The sequence below is a fragment of the Aquarana catesbeiana genome, linkage group LG01 (assembly GCF_042186555.1).
Source record: "Aquarana catesbeiana isolate 2022-GZ linkage group LG01, ASM4218655v1, whole genome shotgun sequence".
Classification (NCBI taxonomy): Eukaryota; Metazoa; Chordata; class Amphibia; order Anura; family Ranidae; genus Aquarana; species Aquarana catesbeiana.
In genome coordinates, this window is record NC_133324.1 from 548,742,173 (window position 1) to 548,765,943 (window position 23,771).

Sequence of the window (23,771 nt, forward strand, 5' to 3'; positions counted from 1 at the left end):
GAGGGAGGAGAGGATGAAACATCTTCAGGAGGCCTTGAAGAAAGCTTTGTACAATGCATTTTCAGACCCTGAGAGATTACAATTTCCTGATGCTGGACAACGTGTTGCCAAGGCTTCGTTCAGTCAGAGGAAGAGTGGCCGGCTGACCGATGCCTTTGAACAATTTTTCAGTCCTCAGCACCAAGGTCTGATCAGTTCAAGCAACCATCGCCAGCACCTGCATTACATGGTGCAGGAAGGGGCAAGAGAAAACTTGGAGACCTTTCCAACAGAGCATCCACTGGGTTACTGGGTCTTGAGGATGGACCATTGGCCAGAACTTACACAATATGCAATTGAGCTACTGGCTTGTCCTGAATCCAGCGTGCTTTCTAAATGCACATTCAGTGCTGCTGGAGGGTTTGTAATGGATCAAAGAGTGCGCCTGTCCACAGACTCTGTTGATAGGCTCACATTCATAAAAATTAATCAGTCTTGGATCAGCAGCTATCAAGCACCTGATGCTGATGTAACTGATTAAATTTGCTATGGATGTGGGACTTTGGGACTGTGGGACACCTTGAAGACTGCCTATGCTGACTATCCTATTCCTCCTCAATCTTGATGATGCTAGCTTCCAACAATATTTTTGGTTTAGGGCACTACCACCACCCAAGGCCCAATTTGTCTGCCCCTGTTTAACAGGGGCATGTAATTCCAATTTTTGATCTAATATTTTACAGCAGGGCCCGTTCCTGAATCCAACAAAAGTATCTGTGAGGGGTTACAGTGTTGTGGCACCACCACCACCCAAGGCCCAATTTTCAGCAGAGTATATAGGGCAGGCCGTATAGTATATATGCTGCTGTTCAGAATATATAGTGCCTGGAAGCCTGGGGGACCCCACGCCATTTTTTAAACATTTTTGGTGCGGGGTTCCCCTTAATATCCATACCAGACCTGAAGGGCCTGGTATGGATTTTGGGGGGTGACATACACGCCATTTTTTTTGGTATTTTTGGTATTTTTATCTATATTGCTGGGATCCGACATAACATTACAGCCGCGAGCAGTTTTAAATGACATTTTTTCCTTTAGAAATGTCATTTTGCTGTGGCACTGTTATAAACATGGGAAAGATGCATTACTTTACAGGCATACTAAGGACCCCCCCCAGGCACGATATTTAAAGGAATATTTCATTTTATTGTTTCACTTTAAGCATTAATAAAATCACTGCTCCCAAAAAAAGTCAATTTTTAAAACTTTTTTTGCATTGATACATGTCCCCTGGGATAGGACCCGGGTCCCCAAACACTTTTTAAGGCAATAACTTGCATATAAGCCTTTAAAATGAGCACTTTTGATTTTTCATGTTGGTGTCCCATAGACTTTAACGGTGTTTGCGTGTTCAAACTAATTTTTTGCCTGTTCACATGTTCTGCTGCGAACCGACTGGGGGGCGTTCGGCCTTAATGCAGAGAATGCATAATGGTAAAATATATTTAGCCCAGAGGTGTCCAACCATGCGGATCAAGATGGCTATAAATGCATCCCAACACACAATTGTAAACTTACTTAAAAATGTTTAAATTTTTTTTTTTCATGCATTTACACTTAGCGAACACATGTTGCTGAAGAAAAATTTTATCTTCCCAAAGAAAAATATCCCCAAAAATAGTCCAGTCAAACAAAATTAAATTCATAGCAGATTTAGTTACATAGTTAGTTACATAGTTACATAGTTAGCCAGATTGACAAAAGACACAAGTCCATTTAGTTCAACCATTAAAAAAATAACATACAATCCCATATACACAATCCTTCACCCACAGTTCTTCCAGAGGAAGGTGAAAAACCCCAGCAAAGCATGATCCAATTTGCTGCAGCAGGGGATAAAATTTGTTCCTGATCCCCCGAGAGGCAATCTGATTTTTCCTGGATCAACTTTACCTATAAATGTCAGTACGCAGTTATATTATATACATTAAGGAAAGAATCCAGGCCTTTTTTAAAGCAATCTACTGAGCTGGCCAGAACCAGATCTTGAGGGAGTCTATTCCATATTTTCACAGCTCTTATGCCCTGTACACACAGTCGGACATTGATCGGACATTCCGACAACAAAATCCATGGATTTTTTCTGACGGATGTTGGCTCAAACTTGTCTTGCATACACACGGTCACACAAAGTTGTCGGAAAATCCGATCGTTCTGAACGCAGTGACGTAAAACACGTACGTCGGGACTATAAAGGGGCAGTAGCCAATAGCTTTCGTCTCTTAATTTATTCTGAGCATGCGTGGCACTTTGTGCGTCGAATTTGTATACACACAATCGGAATTTCCGACAATGGATTTAGGAAAATTTTATAGCAAGCTCTCAAACTTTGTGTGTCGGAAATTGCGATGGAAAATGTGTGATGGAGCCCACACACGGTCCGAATTTCCGACAACAAGGTCCCATTACACATTTTCAATCGGAAAATCCGACCGTGCGTACAGGGCATTACTGTGAAGAAACCTTTCCGTATTTGGAGATGAAATCTCTTTTCCTCTAGACATAAAGAGTGCTCCCTTGTCCTCTGTATGACCTTAAAGTGAATAACTCAACACCAAGGTCACTATAGGGACCACTTATGTATTCATACATGTTGATCATATACCCCCTTAACCACTTTAAGACCAAGCCTATTTTTGACACTTGTTGTTCACAAGTTAAAATCTGTATTTTTTGCTAGAAAATCATTTAGAACCCTCAAACATTATATATATTTTTTAGCAAAGACCCTAGAGAATAACATGGCGGTTGTTGCAATATTTTATGTCACACAGTATTTGCGCAGCGGTCTTTCAAATGCAATTTTTTGGGAAAAAAATAAGAAAGCATTAGGATCTGCATGGCGAGCGTGGTGGTGGATAGCTCCAGATGTGCTGCCAGGATCCGGCCAGCTAGGTTTAACGTCCACAGCTCCTCCTTCCCCTGTCGGGATCTTGAGGTGGTTATAGGAGTACGGCCACAGTGGAATCCTTATGTGTTTTTAACTTTACCATATTAAAACCAAGTTACACTAGGGCAGTTTTGCGCTTTCTTCTTTTGTGTTTTATTATTAAGCTTATGATCTACCAAAACCCCCAGATTGATACAGACAGTAGACCAGGTCAAGATTAGAATGAGATCAGGAACAGTAAAAGTTTACCAAAGGCTACAAATGACCTGGAAGGAGTTTTTAATTAGAAACTGTTACAACACACTGAGCACATACATTTGATACGTTATGTCATAAGAGTAAGAGCCCTTTCACACTGGGGCGGTTTGCAGGCATTATTGCGCTAAAAATACCGCCTGCAAACCGACCCAAAACAGCCTCTACTGTTTGTTCATTGTGAAAGCCCGAGGGCTTTCACACTGAAGCGGTGCGCTGGCAGGAGAAGAAAAAAACTCCTGCAAGCCGCATCTTTGGAGCGGTGAAGGAGCGGTGTATTCACTGCTCCTAAACCGCTTCTGCCCATTGAAATCAATGGGGCAGCGCGGCTATACCGCGGCAATACCGCGGCTACAGCCGCGCTATGCGAGTGGTTTTAACCCTTTCTCGGGCGCCAGCGGGGGTTAAAACCGCACCGCTAGCGGCCGAATACCGCCGCAAAAACGACGGTAAAACAGCGCAAAAAATAGCGCTGTTTTACCGCCAACGCCCCCACCGCCCCCACCGCCCCAGTGTGAAAGGGGCCTTAGGCTATATTTGGTCTTTAGATGTGGGTGTTAAACTAGAGATATTCCACATGGAGAAAACGTCTCAACCTTCCAGAACACAGGACTGCTTATTGCCAAGAGATGGTGAAAAAATTGCTATAATTTAGACGGGGGGATCTTTTTACAGATCTTTGAAAAATAACCATTGTCTTATTTTTTAAATGTACACATTTTTCATTGCTGCAAAGTCAGAAGTATTCCCTGTATAGGACTTAATTTCAAATTTACTTTGAAAAGATCAGGATAGGTGGGATTGCTGGTATATCGTTTAAGAACACCAATTTCAAGAAAAAACATTAGGGTTGGGTTCACACTAGTAGGAAATGAATGCGGGTTCCCCGCATCCAATTCGCAATAGCAGGAGATTGTGACCGGCTCTCTATGGAGCCGGTTCGCATATCTTTGCAGCGGCTCCGGTGCGATTTGCATATTTTGGTCCGTTTCAGGTCCGAATTCAGCCTAAAATTTGGGCTGAAATCGGACCTGTACCTCTGAACGAGGGCGCACCGGACTCCTGCTGTGAGCAGCTGCATGCTCATATGTGAACCCAGCCTAAATCAATTTGGTATAAGAGAAGAGGATATCTTTAGTTTGTGAGCAACAGGACTGATCTGTTATATACTAAAGTGCCTTGAAAAAGTATTCCTACCCGGGGGGGGAACACATACAGGGGGCTGCACATACAGGGGGTTCTTCCAAAGAAGCGGGGTTCTTTAAATAAGTGGCACTTCTGCTCTTGCACTTCAGCGATTTGCACAAAGTAAACCACAGCAGACTGCAGGCGACCTCATTTCCAAATTATCTCACCTTCCTCTCTGAAACATGCACTCTTTACCTCTCCTCCTTTTCACAATTGCAGCCTCTCTCCTCAAACTCTCTTTTCTTCGCCCCTCTGCTCCACCCCAAAATCTGTACATATCACCCTCACTTCTCCCCTCCCCCTATTACTGCACTCATCACCTATTTCTAACTCTAAGCTCACTTGCTAAAAAAAAACCCAGAATACTGAAGCATGTCCCCTCATACAAATCATATTCTTATACTACCTCTCTTATGCCCTATACACACGATAGGATTTCCGATGGAGAATGTGTGATAGGACCCTGTTGTCGGAAATTCCGACCGTGTGTAGGCTCCATTACACATTTTCCATAGGATTTTCCGACACACAAAGTTTGAGAGCTTGCTATAAAATTTTCCGACAACAAAATCTGTTGTCGGAAATTCCGATTGTGTGTACACAAATCCGACACACAAAGTGCCACACATGCTCAGTATAAATTAAGAAACAAAAGCTATTGGCTACTGCCCTGTTTATAGTCCCGACGTACGTATTTTACGTCACCGCGTTCAGAACGATCGGATTTTCCGACAACTTTGTGTGACCGTGTGTATTCAAGACAAGTTTGAGCCAACATCCGTTGGAAAAAATCCATGGATTTTGTTGTTGGAATGTCCGTACAATGTCCGACCGTGTGTGCAAGACATTACTCTTCTGCTTCTCCTAACCGCTGTAAATATTTCCCCAAACCCTGGGCCTCCCTTATTTAACTGTACCCAACACACCCATCACCCTACACCCTCTGGCAGTAGTCGCAATCTACGCAATTTAGTCTCAATTCCTCTTCTTCTCCACTCCAGCCTCCCTCTCTCCTGTGTCCTCTGGAACGCTCGCTCTGTCTGCAACAAACTCACTGCTGTTCATGACCTCTTTGTCACTAATTCCTTTAATCTACTTGCTCTCACTGAAACCTGGCTCCACGAATCTGACACCCCTTCTCCTGCTTCCCTATCCCAGGGTGGCCTTTACTGGACTCACTCCCCTAGTCCTAATGGACGCAAGGGAGGTGGAGTGGGATTCCTCCTATCCCCCCAGAGCACCTTCCAGGTTATTCACTCTCCTCCCTTTTTTTCCCTCTCATCATTTGAAGCCCACTGTATATGTCTATTCTCTCCAACTTCCCTAAAAATTGCTGTGATCTACCGGCCCCCGGGACCATTATCGGCTTTCCTTAAAGAGTTTTCTGCCTGGCTACCCTACTTCCTCTCTTCGAAATTCCCACAATCCTTCTCAGTGATTTTAACATCCCTGCTAATACAAACACTCCTGCTACTTCTAAACTTCTTAGTCTAACCTCTTCATTTGACCTGAAGCAATGGGTACAGGCCTCTACCCACTCTGATGGCAACACCCTTGATCTTGTATTCTCCTACCTATGCACACCATGCAACTTCTCAAACAATCCTTTTCCTCTCTCCGACCACCACCTTATTAGTTTCTCTCTCCCCCTGTCTTCCACCACCTTTCCCTCCAATCGCCTAACCATCACCCGTAGAAACTTTCGCAACTTCAACTCCTCTCTCCTCTATTCTGCTACTGACCACCTCTATGACAAAATCTCTCCCCTGTCCTGCTCCAACCAAGCCACATCCATCTACAATAAATCCCTGTCTTCCACCCTGGACAAGCTCGCTCCCCTCACTACGTGCAGAATCAGGCCTTGACCCCTACAACCCTGGCAAACAGATGACACTAAAATTCTCAAAAAACGTAGTCGCGCTCTTGAGCGTCTGTGGCACGAGACTAAGTCTCTCAAAGACTTCAACCAATACAAATCTGCCCTCCAAAAATACTATTCTTCCCTCCACACTGCCAAGCAAACCTATTTTACAACTCTCATTAACACCTTCTCATCCAGTCCCCATAAACTCTTCTCTACCTTCAGATTAGACGCTAATCACTTCAAAAACAAGATTGATACAATCCGTGATGAAATCTCCACTCTACAGGTATCTCCCCTAGTTAAGACCCCATGTCAACAGGTACAACTGACACTCCCCTCATTCAAATCTGCTACTACAGACGAAGTTGCTAAACTCTTTTCTATCTCTCACCTAACCACCTGTCCGCTGGACCCTATTTCCTCTCAAATGCTACGGTCGCCCTCTGACTCCATCCTACACTCTCTAACCCACATCTTCAATCTCTCCCTCACCTCTCGCATTTTCCCCAATGCTCTAAAATATGCACTGGTCACCCCCATGCTTAAAAAGCCATCCTTGGACCCTTCCAATCTTAACAACCTACGCCCTATCTCCTTGCTCCCCTTTTCCTCTAAACTCCTTGAACGCCTGGTTTACAACCAACTGAGTGACCACCTCATTAAGAACAACCTTCTTGATCCCCTTCAATCTGGATTTCGCCCCCAACACTCCACAGAAGCTGCTCTTTTAAAACTCACAAATGACCTACTAACTGCAAAAACACTATTCTGTACTCCTACTTCTGGACCTTTCAGCTGCCTTTGACACGGTTGGCCACCCCCTCCTCCTCAAAAAACTTTACTCGCTAGGTCTCCGTGACTGTGCTCTTCAGTGGCTCTCATCCTACCTACCCCAACGCACCTTCAGTGTCACTTACAATTCTACTTCCTCCACTCCACTTCCCTTCTCCGTCGGGGTCCCCCAAGGTTCTGTTCTTGGACCTCTTTTATTTTCAATCTACACCTCTTCCCTGGGTCAGCCTCTCATGGCTTTCAATATCATTTCTATGCTGACGACACACACATCTATCTCTCCACCCCTCAACTCACTCCATCAGTCTCCTCACGCATCACTAACTTACTAACCGACATATCTGTATGTATGTCACACCACTTCCTCAAACTCAACTTGTCCAAACCCGAGCTTATATTTCCTCCCCCACGTGCCTCTTCCCCTGACTTATCTGTCAAGAGCAATGGCACAAGCATCCACCCATCCCCACATGTCAGGGTGCTAGGTGTTATCCTGGATTCTGAACCCTCCTTTCGGCCCCACATCCAATCACTTTCCAAAGCTTGCCGCCTCAACCTCCGCAACATCTCTAAACTACATCCCTTTCTAACCAATGAAACCACAAAGCTCCTGATTCACTCCCTGGTTATCTCTCGCCTCGACTACTGCAACTCCCTCCTCATTGGCTTACCTTTAAATAGACTATACCCCCTTCAGTCCATCATGAATGCTGCTGCCAGACTCATCCACCTTACAAACCGCTCAGTGTCTGCTACCCCTCTCTGCCAATCCCTCCATTGGCTGCCACTCGCCCAACAAATTAAATTCAAAATACTAACAATAAGTTACAAAGCCATCCACAACTCTGCCCCCAGCTACATCACTAGCCTAGTCTCAAAATACCAACCTAATCACCCTCTCCGTTCCTCCCAAGACCTCCTGCTCTTTAGCTCCCTCATCACTTCCTCCCATATCCACCTCCAGGACTTCTCCTGAGCCTTGCCCATCCTCTGGAATTCCCTACCCCAATCTGTCAGACTGTCTCCAAATTTATCCACTTTTAGGCGATCCCTGAAAACTTTCCTCTTCAGAGAAGCCTATCCTGCCTCCATCTAACAACTGCACTATTTTCTCCATTAGCTCATCCCCCACAACTATTACCCTTTTGTATAACTTGACCCTCCCTCCTAGATTGTAAGCTCTAACGAGCACGGCTCTCTGATTCCTCCTGTATTGAAATGTATTGCAATTGTACTGTCTGCCCTAATGTTGTAAAGCGCTGCGTAAACTGTCGACACTATATAAATCCTGTATAATAATAATAATAATACCCCTTTACATTTTACACATTTTGCCATGTTACAACCAAAAACGTAAATGCATTTTATTGGTATTTTATGTGATAGACCAACACAAAGTGGCACATAATTGTGAAGTGAAAGAAAAATGATGAATGGTTTTAATTTTTTTTTTACAAATAAATATATCAAAAGTGTGGCCTGCATTTGTATTCAGCCCCCTTTACTCTGATACCCCTAATTAAAATCTAATGGAACCAATTGCCTTCAGAAGTCACCTAATTAGTAAATAGAGTCCCCCTGTGTGTAATTTATTCTCAGAATAAATACAGCGGTTCTGTGAAGCATGAACAGCATCATGATGGCCAAGGAACACACCAGACAGGTCCGGGATAAAGTTGTGGAGAAGTTTAAAGCAGGGTTAGGTTATAAAAAAATATCCCAGCTTCATGTTGTGGGGATGCTTTTCATCAGCAGGAACAGGGAAGTTGGTCAGAGTTGATGGGAAGATGAATGGAGCCAAATACAGGGCAATCTTAGAAGAAAACCCGTTAGAGTCTGCAAAAGACTTGAGACGACTGGGACAGGGGTTCGTTTTCCAGCAGAACTATGACCCTAAACATGCAGCCAAAGCTACAATGGAATGGTTTTGATCAGAGCATATTTTTTATGTGTTAGAATGGCCCAGTCAAAGTCCAGACCTAAATCCAATTGAGAATCGGTAGCAAGACTTGAAAATTGCTGTTCACAAACTCTCTCCATCCAATCTGACAGAGCTTGAGCTATTTTATAAGAAAGGGGGTTCCACAAAGTATTGACTCAGGGGGGCTGAATACAAATTCCCCTCACACTTTTCACCTATTTATTTGTAAATATATTTGAAAACCATTTATCATGTTTCTTCCACATCACAATTATGTGTCACTTTGTGTTGGTCTATCCAATGGCGTCCTATAGGGGACCCCCCCCAACATTATGCTGTGCCCCACCATGTGCCCCCAATTAAAAAAAACTTTTTTTTTTTTTTTTTTACAAAAAGGCAATGTCTAAGGAGGAGAGCGTCCCCAGTCAGCTCCTGCGGGTGATTCCTCCCCCCTCCCTCTGCTTGCTGACACTGCATAATGCAAGCGCTCACACAACCACGGCCGCCCGATCTGCTCCTTCCCCTGCATCCTCATTGGCAGGGAGAAGAGAGAGTTGCAGGAAGGACTCCACCAGGACTCTCAGTTACTGAAAAAACAGACTGATTTCTCCCATCCTTAGGACGGGAGAACCAGCCTGTAAATTCCAAGAGATGCCAGACCAGTGCTGTCAATAGCAAAGGCAGGACAGCAAGTGGAGGCTGGGGAACCCCACAGTGGCAGAACACCAGGGCCCGGTGGCAAGACAACCTTTGCAACCCTGATAGTTCTCCCACTGCTTTGGACCCTTATATTTTCTTGGTATGCTGGTGACATATATCTCTTGTTTTCTGCCACCCTGGGGGGCCCCAATACAGTAGGAAGGGAGCTCAATGCAGAACAGGTGAAAGGGCTGTTGTGGAATCGTAGTAAAGGGCCCCAGGATATATATATATATATATATATATATATATATATATATATATATATATATATATATAATTATATATATAATTATATATATATATAATTGCATTTCATAGTTGCCCCCCTACTTTTGTCCCTGTCCCTCCATGTACCCCCCCCCCCAAATATGAAAGCTGGAGACGCCACTGGGTCTATCACATAAAATCCCGACATATACATTTACGTTTTTTGTTGTAACATGACAAAATGTAGTAAATTTCAAGGGGTATGAATACTTTTTCAAGACACTATATATATAGACCAATAAAGAAAGGGGCACAGTGAAAGAAGGCATTCAAAGGCTTGATGTTCTAAGTGGAAAGACACTTTAGGTAGCTTAACACAAAGGCCGGCCATACACGTAGCAAATTTCTTTCCTGCAACCACGGGTTGCAGGAAAGAAATTCGCTCAATTTCCCCATCAACACAGACAGTGTTGATGTGGGAATCCCTCCTGCCGAGCCATTGCCTTCTCATAGGCATCCCCACCAGGAGATTATTGCTAGCGGCTCTAGCAGCAGCTAGCAATAATCGCAGGTAAAACCCAACATTCAGGTTATACCCAAGTTTATCAATTGATCAACTTGGAATATTCAGTCTGCTCATAGATTTGAATTTCGGCCGGTTCAGCAGGAATTTGAACTGTTTATGACCTGCCTTTTCTAATACCTGTAGCACTGACCATATTAACAACTGCAATAGTTAAAAAGTTATATAACAGGAGAAGAACTTTTGAATAAAGTTTATATAGGCCAAAGAATGGTGATGATGATTCACCAACATGAATTCTGAACTATTGAAACTAGATGTAGCATTGTTTGCTTATCTTTGAATGTAATAATTATGGTATGTTTGAACAATACTCAAATTATAATTAACATATTTAATACTGTAAAATATCTTTTCATTCTGTTCATAGAAAGGGACATTATTTCCACTGCTGGCCTGCCTAGGTTCCTTTATCAGGAAAGCTCAATGGTATTGATGCTGTGACTTGAAGAGCGGTAACTAAACCCTACTCTGTCATCATGTAAAGATTCTTCTTTCAATTGACCCACTAAACCTGGCTTTCATTGAGATATATTGAAGCATTAGTTCATGGAGAATTGAGCTGTATACTTTACTCCATTACAGCAGTTTACTTCAGTTTCTTCAAATTGTAGAATTCAAAGATTGCAGAACGTTACAAAATAATAACATTTCTATATGAATAGGTATGCTATGTGTACATTATATACATTATATACAGTATATTATATCAAGGCTGCACAGCCTTTATAGATGAATGGATATATTATACAACTCATTTTTAAAAGGCTGTAAAAAAGGGGCTAGAAGTAACTTCTGTACATGTACTGTATATGTTATAGACATATTATTATCACTCTATAAGTTTATTCTAACACCATAGGTTAACTGGCATCCTTCCTTAATGGCTTTGGTATATGTGTCTAAATGAAATGTTAAGTTCCCCTTAGAAGGACTGATGTAAATGATCTGCTTACTTGGTAAACCCCTGAGGAAGTTGTTGATTAAACAATAAAGATAATAATACTAAGAACATCTAAAGATGGCATGGCATCCCAAATATTTAACCTGGAAAGTTGTCATGTACTTTATTATGATGGCTGACTTGCAACAAATCTTTTGTCTGTTGTCTTTGAATCCAAGGACAGACCCAATTGTTGTGGGAATATTTTTCCCTAAAATAATACCTGATTTCTATTATTACCAACTATACCATAAAATCTCTAATTTGTTCTGGAGTATATGTATTTCTGATAAGCTACAGTATTAATAATTTAGTCGAGATCTAAAGTCAATATATGTTGAAGACTTGTAGACAATTGAACACAATGGGCTTAAGTTTGAAATAAATAGCCTGATCCCTCTCCAAAGCAAATGCTGAGGAGAGAATTGGATCATTTAAGGCAGAAAGAAGGAAAATGCCAACATGTGCGCCAATGGAAATCAAACCATTGGGAAGGTCCTAGTACTACAGTTCTCAATAGATTACACAGGCCTAGGATTTCATAGTTGCTCTACATTGCCCAAAGTAGTGCTGTAACAGGAAGTGTATTAAGCCAAATGATCAGAAAGAGAATAAATGTAACTTGCAATTTACTAAACAAGTTCAAATCGATAATGCAAAAAAAGGTCAGAATGGCAAAGGGCATGCATACATTGCAGAGTAATAACAAAAATTATTTTGAAAGCTGCACAAATGTGGACTCCTCATAGCAATGTCTTTGTTGATCAATTAGGAAAGCACAGCTCTATAGTATACGCTCTATAAGACTCTATAGCAGGGGTCTCCAAACTTTCCAAACAAAGGGCCAGTTTATTGTCCTTCACAGTTTAGGAGGGCCAGATTGTGATGCTGTGTCCCACTGATGCTGTGTCCCAGCATCAGTGGGAGTATAAAATCCCCCGTCATTGGTGTCAGTGGGAGGAATTGTGCCCGATCATTGTGGTCATTGGGAGGAATTGTGCCCCATCATTGGTGTTATTGGGAGGAATTGTGCCCATCATAGGTGTCAGTGAATAAAATAGCAACTCAAGGGCTGGATAAAAGCAAGCAAAGGGCCACATCTGGTCCCCGGGCTGCAGTTTGGAGACCACTTCCTTATAGCAACAGAGAGTCTAGCAAAGATTAGCTACTTCAGTAAAATATTTCAGAACACAAACAACTACTAGCACTTATCTTTAGAAACAGCATCCCTCTCAGTGAAGTTCAGGGTAGCTCTGGTAACACAGGTGAGCAAAAGAAGGGATCCAAGGCCCAGGGACAAAGCACTACTTTACTGGACCTAAAGTACTCTGGTAGCAGTCAGGGAGATGCTTTCCGCAGGGCTGAGGAGCCACTCTCCACTCCTAGCACTGTGATATCAGAGTTATTGAAGTGAGTCACATGCTCCTTCATATTATGAAGCACTGAATGTCTTCTTTGTTCCTGGCAGTACAGCAGAGCAGTGGGGAAGCAAAGAATAGACATGTTCTTATGAGGTAGAGCACAGGTTCCCCCTGGCTCTCTGCCTCCATTGGCTCAGAGACAATAATTTACAGTCAGCGAGGAGGGAATAGGGGCAGGGCTGAGTCCCATTCTGCGTGTCCTATGGACACACAGAGTGGGGCTTGGGAGCGAGCACGCACGAGTGCCCCCATAGCAAGCAGCTTGCTATGGGGGCCCTCGGCATGGGGGAGTGCCAGTGGGGGGGATCTGTGAAGAGGAGGATTGGAGCTGCTCTGTGCAAAACCCTTACACAGAGCAGGTAAGTATAACATGTTTGTTATTTAAAAAAATAAATAAAGCATTTAGTATCACTTTAGCTTGATGCTATTGGATTAAACATGTGGGATGCCAGCATGTAAATTGAAGTCTTATGCCCCGTACACACGATCAGAAAAAATGTGAGCTTTTGGTCAGAAATTCCAACCGTGTGTATGCTCCATCGGACTTTTGCTGGCAGAATTCCAGCCAGCAAAAGATTGAGAGCAGGTTTTCTATTTTTCGGTCGGAAAAAGTTCCTATCTGAAAATGCATTCGTCTGTATGCAAATTGGACGCGCAAAAAATCATGCATGCTCGGAAACAATTCGACGCATGCTCGGAAGCATTAAATTTCATTTTCTCAGCTCGTTGTAGTGTTGTACATCACCGCGTTCTTGGCGGTCGAAAGTTCAGAGAACTTTTGTGTGACTGTGTGTATGCAAGGCAAGCTTGAGCGGAATTCCGTTGGAAAAACCATCCAAGTTTTTTCTGACTGAAATTCCGCTTGTGTGTACGCGGCATTACAGTGATTAAAGTGAATGATGTCATGAAAGTTAAAAAATAGTTATTACTTAGTAAAGATAACTATGGGACATTCTTTGACATCTGAGCCGCCCGAATACATAATAATTTCTCAAGGACAAACGTATATGCACCTTAGTAAACTTGACCTCTTTATGATTTATTTGTATTCATTAGTTGATATGGCTCAAACTTTCTATCCATATTTCTACTCTTCAAGCCTGGGACAATAGACTCTATCCTAATATGTAAGGTTCTGTACCACCCATCTACATTGCTCTACATGTCTTATACCAATTTTTTCATACCTTCACCTCCTCTCCCAGTTGAATTTAGACGGTATTTTCCCCTCCCTGATTATTTACCCACATTAAATTATTCCTACCCTCCTTATACACACTTCCCCCTAACCCTACCTTGTCTATGCAATCCTTGTCCAAAATTCTACCACAAATTGAAAAACCTTACTAAGAATCTAGGTACCAAATGAAGACATTCCAAACAATTTATTTGAATTTCATTTAATTGCAATATAACGTTATACTTTTACAATTTTAAAATTATTGTTCAGTAGCCATGCCAGGTATATGATATGGCACCCCCAAACTTTGATCATGCACCCACATGGCATCTGTGAAGTTGAGCATCCCATTCAGTGCGCTCTCAGCAGAGAACTGCACATGTTAATTTAGCAGCTACTGCTTACTTCTGTAACTTTAAGTGTAAACTGGGCTGACATTGAAGGTCTTTTACTACTTGTTTCCTCTGTTGGGCTCTGACAGATGACCAGATTGAATACAGAGCCCAGAGGAGGAAGTTAGCAGTGGAAGACTTTCTCTGTAAAAGATACCAATTTACACAGGTGGCTTCCACCTTGGCTGGTCAAAGTGTCACTCTCTCACTGACAAAAAATATTTAAGTTTGCCTTTAAGGTAGGCTTATGCATAGTATTAGCTAGGTATATGAAAAGATACAGTATAAGCAGATATGTTTTGTATTTAGGTTTATGTCTGCCTGTTAAGACCCATACACATGGACCAAATATCGGATGGTATTGGCCAGTTCAATAGAAACCTTACAACATTTGGCCCGTGTGTGCAGCACCCTGTCTGAAAGAATCCGGCCAAACGTTCAGCTTCTGTCAAAGCGACATGACGAAAAAGGTCTGCCGACTGGCATCCAAACACAGCTCTCAGCCAATGGCTGAGAGCGCTGACCGGTGTCAGAACACAATACCTCAATGGGGAGATTGCTGTACTAACATATAGCAGTAGGGCAGTGGGCAGTGGACAGTGCCAGTAGAGAACAGTGTAGAACAAAGATTGGTGACAATAGTTTATTTTTATATTATTTATTTAATTAATTAATTTTTTTTACTTTTAATTTTGTTTTTTGTTAAATTATTTTTTACAACATTATTTTTTATTATTTTTTTAGGAGCCCCATTGGGGGGCTTTGGTGAAATATCAGGGGTCTAAACAGACCCCTGCTGTCTCACTTTTGAGACAAAGAAAGGGACTGAGGACAGAGATTTTCCAGTCCCTTTCTCTGCAGCCAGGCAGCAGGGGGAATCTGCATTGCACAGGGTGATTAGGGTGTGTTTGTGGCCAGGCACACCTGCCACCCTATGTGCGCACGCCTATGGGAACCAGTCATGCTACAGATCCTTAGTGAGTCTCAGTCTCTGTCCTGGGAGCAGGCAGTAAAAATTTTCTCAGCACAGAAATCCTGGCCGTCCAACGATGCATATGTGCTTTGTGTGGGTGTTAAAGCCCACCCTTTTTCCACTGGACATACAGTATGTGTTAAGCAGGCAGCAATAGATTAACCATGCCTCGTTGACCCTCACCCACTGAAAAGCACAAAGTGGGTGTGGGCAACATTTATTGTGAAGCGCTTTATGTTATTATATAACATTATACTTTTATTTTGTGTTCTCGTTGTGACGTACCTTGTAAAAGAGCTTGACGTGTAGAAGGAGACCTCTCTTACAGCCCTGGCTCAGGGCAACTGGAGTAGCGACAGTGGCCGCGAGAGCGCAGCGAGCCTGCGGAATTCCTTGCTGACAGTAGAGATGCGCAGTTGATGAATCGCCAGACCAGGCTGGGTGGTGAGCAGCAGGTGGCAGGAGAAGCAGCAGGTGTGGATGCTCAGCGGATGCACAGCGGATGCAGGACAGCGTCACCAGGTACTGGATGGAGCAGAATGGAACAAGACTGGAGCAGGGTCAGACAAGCCTGGTCAATCATAGGTAATCAGATATGGCATTAGCAGTAAGCAGAGATTGGTCAGTAGAAAGTCAGAGGTTGGCAGCAGGATATCAGGCAGAATAGCAGGTATAGCAAGGTTAAGGCAAGCCAGGGTCAGGACTGGAGATAAGGAAGCGTAGTCAAGGAAGCCAGGTCAAACACAGGCAATCAGATGCAGATACAGGATCAGACTCAGGTAAAGCTGCAGATCAGACAGCACTGCACTAGTGCAGCTGCTGTCTTTATATAGGCCATTTGGCGCCAGCACTAATGGCTAACATGCGTGCGCATTTTCGCGCATGTGCATATGCGGTCGCCTGTTCATGCTAATGTTCCCGCGCATGTGCATAAGCATTCGCCTATGCCCAGCAAGACGGGCACTTGCAAATGCATGTCTGTGCATGCCACGTCCCTAACACTCATTATGGTACAGCATGTCTACCTTTATTATAACAAAAGGTTTAGGACCAGGAATTTAGGTCGTCAGTTTAAACTCCAGACACTAGCATAACACCAGCAAAAAAAAAGAAAAAAAATTGGCTTTACTGATCTAGCGTGTTTCAAATTCAAGTAAATATTTGGTGATAAAACTGTAAAAAGTAGGTGCAAGCTGTTAAATTGCAACCTTGAATTGCATTTCATCATATAAACAATCTTTTCATGCCTGCTTTGCACCCTTTTTCCTGTTACTGCAGACATTATATCTGGTACTTTCTCATATGTACTTAATGAACATACAATTTTCTCAGAAGACAATTTTCCTATGTCTTTGGTTAGACTTACTGTGTGTTCTCTCTTGCAATCTCTGAAACCTCTTAGTTAAACTATTTTGAGGGGGTAAAGACATGTCATCAGTTCAGACTGGATTGAGTAAAGGTGTGGGGGTTCAATGCATGCTTTGTCAGGATACACTGTAATCCCTGGGCCATAGGATGGAAAATACTATTTAATTTTTTTAGTACATTGTATATTATATCTAAAAATTATTTTTTTAAAGTTTTTCTTTCTGTGGTTCACTGCTGGTTGCCAAATGAAAGGGTCATGTCTACTGGACTGGAATATACCTTATGTAGCATGATGTTTTTCTTTTATGATAAATTGTGCATATTTTGTACTTTTTCACTCTATGATCTGTAGCTGCTATTATCCATAGCCTTTGTTTGTCATGTATTTTTATAAGTTACCTGGCTGTAGTTTATCATTCTGAATGACTGCTGCAATAAATTAATCTAAAACATATCTTATGTGGAGATTCTGCACTGTCCACCTATGTAATTATACTGTATTATGCTGTATAATGGTATTGAAGTAAATTAGTACAATAAGACCCCTTTTACACTGCCAGCACCCGGGCATCAGCGTTAAAGTGGCTCTATTTTTAGCGCCGCTTTACCGTAATTTTAGCGGCGCTATTCGCCCGTTAGTGGGGCAGTTTTTACCCCCCGCTAGCGGCTGAAAAGGGGTTAAATCCGCCCGCAAAACACTGCCGGAGCGGCGTTTTGTTGGTGGTATTGCAGCGCTGCCTCATTGATTTCAATGGGGAGCAGCGGTGGAGGAGCGGAGAGTTCACCCCTCCTTCACCGCTCCAAAGAAGCTGCTGGCAGGACTTTTTCTGACACCCTGCCAGCGCACCGCTCCAGTGTGAAAGCCCGAGTGAATGGAGCAGCTGTTTTAGGGCGGTTTGCAGGCGCTATTTTTAATGCTATAGCGCCTGCAAAACGCTCCAGTGTGAAAGGGGTCTAAATATTATTGTACCTATGTATTAACTTGTCTATCCCTATTATCCCTATAGTTAGCTAGTCTATTAAAACTCTGACCACATGTTACTGTTGATATCACAATAATACAAGGTTAGCTATGAAACCAAACACACGGTTTATAAGTAATAAGGTCTTATTTATTTCCCAAGGAAATAGGAAAGCTAACATAAAATACTAGAGAAAGGTATTACAAACATATACCAACAATACACATCATATCAGAATATCAAAGATACTTATCACAAGGCTCTCCTCGAGGCTTTGTATCATCGGCTAGGATCAGATGTTGAAGAGAGGGCCATAAGCCATGAGGCTTAGGCCCAAGCCAAGATCCAAAGGAGAAGGAGACTATTTCTTTTCTGTGTGCCCTTTTTACTCACATTCACACCCACTCATAACCACCCCCACTTGCCTCCTGTCCAATGAGGTATTGCCAAGTGGTAGTCCTTCTAATATCTGTCCATTCTCCAGGAAGCATGCTGTATTGTCCACTAGGGGGCAGCGTTTGTCCATGAATCGCCACTGTCCAACCTGGGTCAAATCTTCATAGACATCTTGGCCTTTGATCTTCTGTAGCTCAATCCATCAGTCATCTTGGCAGCAGTGGCTCTCTTTGAAGCTTGTAATCACACATATCACACCAGGTGGGCTTGAGCCAATCCCTTGTTATTCTGATATGCCACAAAGCTTTGATGTGTAACTGGTTACATTCCAACTTGGGGCCATCTGCCTGTATCAGCCAGGGGATGAAATACCATAAATATGATATTAAATCGTGTTGAATTTCAACATAATCCACTTTGCGCCTAAAGGCGCATACCACCCTTCTTCAGACACGGCTCCTATGGAACAGTTCATAACTGTCTTAACGTGTTAGGTTTTCTAACAGGGCCTGAAGAAACAGCTCCTATAGAACAGTCCATAATTGTCTTAATGGTTGTGCTTCCCAACATGTGTCGCTGAGTGACACACCACCATCATTCTTCAGCGACAGCTTCCATGTCACCATTCTGTATCTTCGGTATCTTCTCCTTTCCGGTATCTTCAGGACGGGTTGCAGTGCAAGCAAGGGGTGTCCATTCACTTACCATTCACCAGCACACACTCAGAGAAACATATTAACCAGCTTTCAGATACAGAGTCTTGAGGAGGGACTTACTCACCCATATTACTAACCTAAACTACACATATCACACTATACCATAACGTAAATCAACCCGTTACCATAATATATACATGTACATCTATGTTTCATCCAATTACGCATCCCGCTCCCCACCTCCTATAACCCTTTACTGTAAATATGGGTCGGGATTAGGCAGGCTTGCTCACAATGATCTTTCCTACTGCACTTTTGGCATGTCAGCGGTATTTCAGGGCTCTGAATTGGCAGCAAAGCCTCTAACTTGTATGCAGAGACCTTACCGTCAATTCGTCCCTCAACTTGCATAGATGAATGGGAGACCCTTCTATATAAATATTGAGTCTAACACATATGAACCTGAACCAACGACGAACCACAAAATTCCATCCCTCCGCCGGGATTCCAGAGACCATGCCCAGGGTATATCATGCACATCTACCTGATATTAGATATTAAATCATGTTGCATTTACAACAGGTATTTATACTGATGATCAAAGTAATGGATTCTATACCGACTACCTATGAATCAAGGGCATTTACTTTGGCCACCAATGTGACATGGACATCTATCCTGACCTGTACAGGGAGGGTTCATTAGGGTAGGAGTAAGGGGTAGAGGGAGAGGCTGAATTTGTTGGATGAATTTGAAGGAGAGAAGGGGCTTCACATGAAGGGAGTATTGGGGAGGGAGTATCTTTTGATGGCTGAAGTGAAAGAGGTGGGGCTAGTATAATCCAATGCTTAATATAATTTGATCAAAATTATTTAATCTGACACTGTTAGTTAATTTTTTCCATATAATATGGTCTTCTTAGAAGAAACAGTGATCTAATGCAGTATAACATGTTCTTGTTGTATTACATGCATCATGCTATTTTGATGTGATATAATTTGCCATTGATACATATTCACTGTATGTAATGTGCTATACAGTTTGACATGTTCTTGTGCATGTGCTAATGTACATGCACCCCACTGTATAGGTTTACAGCACTGCTAGGATTCAGGAATGATAAGTACACAATTGCACTGGTGTTTTGAGATCTTTCATGATGTGTACTTTGGCTCCTGGTCAAGTGACTTGGTAATGGTTAGGTAGTTAGGCAAATGTAATATGCATGCGTGGGCAACGATTGTGTTGCCAAAGAAAAAAATTACCAGGAGCCAGCATAGAATTGTAGCTCAGAGGGTAACAGTTTAAGGATAAGTATGTTGTATACATGCTTTTCCATCACTTGCACTGTTTTTCTGTTATTTAGAGAGGGCCAGCTCTGCTTTAAAGCGTTTGTTACCCTAAAAAAAAAGGATCCTGTTCCTTTAAAGCATGAAAAACAACACAGTGCTTGTGCTGTGTAATTTGGCCCCCCGTGTCACTTAAAACACCTGGCTGGTCCTGCCTGGCTATGTCCTCCCCCCTGTAAACTGACCACGGTTAATCATGGCTGCTGAGCCCTGACACCATGGTCAGTTTATGTGCCTCTGTCATCCGCAGCTCTCCTCTCTGCTCTCCTGTGTCTCCTGTGTCCTACTCCTCCCTCCCCTTCCTGCCTGTCAGCTCTGCATGTGAGAGCTCCCCTCCCTTCTACTTGTAGCACCACTCCGAGCAGTGCAAATATTACTGCACACAAGCACTGCCAGCCCCTCTGCTAGGATAATCTGTAGTATATACTGTATCCTGTAGCTCTCTTCCTTAGATGTATGCACTACAGAGGGAGGTCACGTGACTGCTGGGCAGACGTCAAAGGGAGATCTCGTCCCCTCTCTCCCTAGTACATACATTGGAGGAAGAGAGTGACGGGCGGTCACGTGACCGCTGATCGGGTTGAAGAAATAAGGTATTTAGAAGATGAATTTTACAAAATGGCGCACAGTTATCCTAGCAGAGGGGCTGGCAGTGCTTGTTTGCATTGCCTTAACAGCCCCTTTAAGCAGAAAATAATATCAGTATGCTAGAAGATTAAAAGGGTATCAGACACAGAGGGGTTGATTTACTAAAACTGGAGTGTGCAAAATCTGGTGCAACTGTGCCTGGTGGCCAATCAGCTGCTAACTTCATCTTGTTCATTTAAGCTATGACAAAAAAATGGAAGCTGATTGGTTTCTATGCACAGCTGCACCAGGTTTTGTCAGTAGTTTGGTTGCAAAAACTCTTGCATTACAGGGATATTAATGTTTTTTTTTTAAATCGCTGGATGAAAACAATCATACAGTATATAAAATTCATATTAAAAATAGTAATGGATTGAAGGCATTGACATAAAAACAGTCAGCAATGTCTCCTTTGAAGACACAAAAGCTATTGCTGTTTCTGATCTTCTTATGAGTTAGCTGAAATTCTGTTATGAATAATAACACACAAATAAAGCAAACTCTTTCCCACCTCTGGAGTGACTTTCTTAGAATGTAGAATGGTGAATTGCCCATATCTCATTATCTCTGGCAAAGTCTTAACAACCCCAAGACATGCAATTATCAGACCGGAGTGCCAGTAATATCAAACATGTAGTTAACACTTCTCCAGGGGGTATCAATAAAATTGACAGGCCTAGGCATTATTGATTCTCTTCTCTGCTTCCCTTTGCATTTCCTCACTACCTTCCCCCATGTCAGGGACTCAACAAAGCCATGCCTGCCTTTGTGTGAAATGTGTGTGTGTACATGTGTGTTTGTAACAGTTGGCATAAAGAATTAATGGTTTCTGAAGCTTTGAGTTAAACTGGCGTGTTTTTGTTGTGGCATACTGTATATAAGAATGAAATCTCTATCTTATTTTTTAAAACAATCCACTGTAGGAGATAGAAACAACTTTGTTATTAGAGTTAAAAATCTTAAAATCTGCTCCTTCGGGTATATACCAGATCTGTGCAGTCATCGTCCCCCCCCCCAACTGCTATATTTTATTTAATAAAGTTATTTTGCATATTTTAATTATCTATCCTTAAAGCACTTTTACACACACCACCCACTTTTGACAGGAATACAAACCCCAAAAGTTGTTAATATTACTATTATAACTATTATAGGAGAAAATTGCCTTGCTTGTTTTGGTGTACTTTTTTGGCCAATCTCCCCTTTTTGTTGCTTTTACTCAAAACAAAAGTGTGATAGAGTGTGAGATAAAATAAACTTATTCTAGGAGGAAGATTGCTTGGAAGAGTCATGGTGGGGGTTAACAAGTAAGTGGGAGGCTAGGTAAAAGTCTCAGATTCATCATTCTACTCCAACTATAAAGATATAAAGATTAACAAGCTCCTTTCAAATATACTATATCTCAAGACTGCCCATTTGTTTTCTGCATTTTACAGTGTTTACCCATTTGTTGCCCGTGTATTGTAGCAATTGTATACATTGCCCATGTACTGTCCTGATTGACTGCAAGCCTGTGTATCATGATTGCCTTTTTGTTGTATGCATATTGAAATGATTGCTTTCTTATTGCCATGCATTGCCACAGTTCGCAATGGTGAAATTAGAAGCTAATTTAACCTTTAATCTGCCTACACTTATGGCAGGAATGAAGATTTTTTAGTATTTACATCCCCATATCATGAAAATACCTGTAGTTACTTTCAATCTTTTTTATTTTCATCATGCTCTATAGTCCTAACTTCCATTCAGAACCATTTCAATTCCAACATTCATCCCTGGAAAAGTTATTTGCATCATCGTTATGCTCCTACCACTATATTGATTGATCCGTTACACTGCTGCACATAGTCATTTTTAGTCTTCCCAAAGTAATATTCTTTGCATGGACAGAATATATTGTAAACAAGAAAAGAGGTTTTGCATATTGTCAAATCATGGGCATTCCAGGATATTTGTCCAATAATTAAAGATGTATTTTTCCCAATATTCCTATACATTGTACAATACCCACAAGCCTAATTTTGCATTGATTATACCATGCTAAGCCAGTCCTTTACCATTTTCCCTGTTATCTTGAACCCTCAATGGAATAAGACCAAATTCTGAACTTTTCACCTATAATCCTCAATAATATTTCCAGTATTTCCAGTATTTTAGATACATTTTTTAATGCATTGTGATGGTATTGTACTCTCTTTTAAATGTGGCAAAAATACAACAAGATCTTTGGGAACCACAAATGTTCCCACTACTGTTTCTGACACTGCTAGGGTTTGATTTGCTAAAGGCAAATAGATTGCAAACTTTACAAGGAAAGTTGCACTTTGCAAGGGATTTTTTCTCAGAGATTAAAGAGGAGACCCCCCCCCCCCCCGCAAAAATTAAAACAAAAGTCAGCAGCTACAAACACTGTAGTTGCTGTATTTTACTATTAGGGCACGTACCTGTCCAGGCATCCAGCGGTGTCCTCACCCAAGTCAATTCTTAAATTGGCTCTTGGGTTCTAACGCCTCCATCTTGGCTAAGGGAAACCGGTTTCCTCATTGCACGTGTGTAAATTGCGCTGCACTTTGTGAATGAGCCAGCTGCAAGGGGAAGGAGGAGGAGGCCAAACTTCCAGCTCACTTCGCTGCGGCGAACTGAGCCGGACGTGGGAGCGGATACCTGTCAAAACCATGTACCCATTCCCCCCTCTCCTTTAAAAGGTGCCAAATGTGGCAGCGGAGGGGGGGGGGGAGGCAGACAAGTGGAGCTTCCCCTTTTGGGTAAAGCTCTGCTTTAAGTAAAAATTTTACTTCACTTACAATCACTTTTACTAAGCTCTGGAGATTATTATTTTGCAAATGAACAGCCTGCTTACCTTTAGTAATTCTGGTTCAATCATTTTTATTGCAAATATGTCAAAAAATTTGCAGTAATCCAAAGAAGCACCTAGTCCACCCATTGCAAGGGCTACAACTAGTGACATAAAGAACATAGATTTGTACACATAACATAAAGAAAGGAGGGAAGGCCTCCTTTCAAGCAATCACATTAAACCTAAACATAACATATATGTATGTC